Raw genomic sequence first — 3,387 nt, 5'->3', positions numbered from 1 at the left:
TGTCCCCTTCTTGCTAATCATTAATAGAGACTATATATACACATATGTATCCACAATCAACATTAATCACAACATAGTGACCATCTTGCTATTCAAGTTTTTATAGAAATGAAGGCATATTCTGGATGTATATTTCACATCTTACACAAAAGCCAACACAAATAAATCAAAGACCTTGAGATCAGAATTGAATTCATAAAGTACATTGAGGAAAACATAGGAAGAATACTCTCAAGACAAAGACCTCAATGGAGTCTTCAATGATATGATACCAATGCCTACTGAATTTAATATGAATAAATAAGACTGCATCAACAAAATTTTCTGCATGGCAAAAGCAATATCAGCTTAAACCAAAAGATAGGTAACTAAGTGGGAGAAAATAGTTTTACTCAAGACATCAGATAAAGATCTAAGATATATGAAGTACCCACAAGGATATATGAATTATAATGGTAAACCTCAGAAAACCTAAAAAGCCCATATAAGTGAAAAGATATGCATAGACACCTCCTCAAGGAAGACTAACAGATGATGGTATTCAGGCATTTGAAAAGGTTCATCATCACTTATCATTACAAAAATCAAAATCAAGACAACAATATATCATTTTATACCAGTGAGAATGGCACATATCAAAAATACTGGGAACAAATTGTGTTGGCAGGGATGTGCTGAAAAGGGAACTCTCATCCATTGCTGATGGGAATTCTGAATGGACCAACCTCTATGAAAAACAATATAGAGGTTCTCAGTAAACTTAGTAAAGTTGCCATATAACCCAGCACTCCCACCTTTAGGTATCTTATCTACAGTACAGAAAAACATTCAAGTGAACATCATATTCATAAGCATGTAATTTTAGGTTAAAGCTGTATATTAAAGTATGATATTAGAGTAATATTAAATTTGACCTTAAATATTTCTTTGAGTTAGTTTTTAGCTTTTGAAAACACTGCAGAGTCTGTGGAAATTATTGAATGTTTTTTTTAATTTTTTAATTTTTTGGGGGTCACACTCACACCTGGCAGCACTCAGATTACTCTTGGTTCTATGCTCAGAAATCGCTCCTGGCAGGCTTGGGGAACCATATGGGGTGCCGGGATTCGAACCAATGACCTTCTGCATGAAAGGCAAATGCCTACCTCCATGCTATCTCTCCGGCCCCCCGGTTTCTGTTTTTCATCTTCTTTTCAACTGTAGTGAATCTGTATATCTGTCTACCTATAGAGGCTGTATGGTATGGGAATTGACGAATCTATTGATCTATCTATATATCTATCTTTGGGGGCCATGTTGGTTGTGCTAAGGGACTGTTCCTGGTTCTGTGCTCAGGAGTGACCTCTAGGGGCATGGGGAACCATATGCAATGTTGGCGATTAAATCAGGATTTTCTGCATGCAAGGCAAGTTCCTTAAGTTCTTTTCTGTCTCTGTAGCCATCTGGCATGGAAATTAAATGTATGAATTCTTGGAATTTCAATCCCAGATCTGCCCTTTGTTAGCCAAGTGGATTTAGGGTAGGTCAGTTAATGTGTGTGTGTGTGTGTGTGTGTGTGTGTGTGTGTGTGTGTGTGTGTGTGTGTATGTGGTGGGGAAAAGGAGACAGTGTTCCCATCTGACTTTGTTCAGGACTATTTCCTGGCTCTGTTTTCAGGGATCACTCCTGGTTGGCTCTGGGAGTGTATGTGGTACCAGAAATTGAATATTTCTGTGGCATGCAAGGCAAACACTTTATGCATTGTCCTCTCACTTCAGTTCCTAATTAATGTATTTTGTATAAAAATACACATGTTAATAATGATATTCATCTCATGAAGTTTCTGTGAAAGTAAATGGGCTAATATGGATAAAATACTACTAGCCTGGCACAGAGCAAAGGCAGGTGTGGGACATAACATTTGAGGATAGCTGACCTCTCATTTATCATTCAGTGTATCTATCATAATGTCCATACCCTTTTGTGAACAAGTAGAGTCTCAGGAGTGTTGGATAAGGGCATGTCTCCTGGAGACTTTTAGCTTTGCTGTGGGACCTGAACAGGATGAATATTTATTTGGAGATATTAAGATTATACCATGTAATTTAGTTTTCTTTAATACAATTTTGTTTATTATGGCTACATACCATAGTTTTCATTCTATAAGATTCACATGACCATAAGATGCACATAATTTTTAGACAAGGAAAATAAGAAAAAAATAGTCTAAAGCAGGGGCCAGGGAGCGATAGTGCAGCTGTAGGGTAATTGCCATGCATGTGGCTGACCCAGGACAAACCTGGGTTTAATCCTTGTCGTCCCATATGGTCCCCAAACAGGATCAATTTCTGAATGCAGAGCCAAGAGTAACCCCTGCCCCAAGCAAAAACAAAGAAACAAAAAAACAAAAAAAAAAAATATTCTAAAGCAAAAGATGCTGTCAGGAGACACCTGGAAACAACCAGCCTGCAAGGCCAAAGTATATTTAAAATAGACCGGTGCACAGCTGGTTAAAAACATTTACCTAACTCTTTTTTTTTAACATAAAAAAATAAAAATATTTTTAAATACTTTTTTATTAATATAAAAAATGTCATAGCAGCGATCAAATAGTTTTAAATGAAAGCTCTATATGTGATGGTAAAAGTACATTAACCTGATAGCTTGAACTATGTGGTATGTCTGCACAATAAAGGGGGTGTCCACTGCAAATGTCAAGTGGTTAATATATGCTCTCCTTCCCTGTACTCAGGCTTTAGCTCCAGGTGGCATTTGCTCCATAAGATACATAGACTTTTCACCTCAACTTTGGAGGTGGGGAGAGTGTGTCATGTATGGTATGAAAATATGGCAATTTCTGCCTGAGTGTAAAAAGAAATGTTCTTATACCAAAGTTCACAATATGTCAAAAATCTTGCTTTACAGGTATATACAGGAGAGTATTTTCTAGAGATATTGTGTGCTGACCTGCTAGAAATCATACCTTTAATTCTCTGCATGTAAGTTAGGCATCATCTTTATTTTAAAGCTAGAAGTTTAGAGAGGTTCAATTTTATGTAAAAAGTCATACATAGAATTATAGTTGAAGTCAAGTTATGGTCTTTGCCGGTTCATATCACAGAGGAAATAGGAGTAAACTTTATATTCTGAATTTAGGTTGACATCTGGAAACATGTGCCTTAAATTTTTTGACATTCTAACATTACTAAACTATATAGAAATTGTGTGTATGTGAGAGAGACTAAAATTTGTCCATCTTTCTGTTAATTATGTATTTCTATGTAGCTGCAAGGAAGGATAAAATTATACAATTTCATCATTGAACTTCAACAATGAAATGAATAATATCATGTTAAGGGAAATCAGAAGAAGAAAGACAGGGACAAGGACATTGATCTCATTGGTGGT

The sequence above is a fragment of the Suncus etruscus genome, chromosome 2 (assembly GCF_024139225.1).
Source record: "Suncus etruscus isolate mSunEtr1 chromosome 2, mSunEtr1.pri.cur, whole genome shotgun sequence".
In the NCBI taxonomy this organism is placed as follows: domain Eukaryota; kingdom Metazoa; phylum Chordata; class Mammalia; order Eulipotyphla; family Soricidae; genus Suncus; species Suncus etruscus.
The sequence above is the reverse complement of the archived record's forward strand: the minus strand, read 5'-3'. Positions refer to the sequence as shown.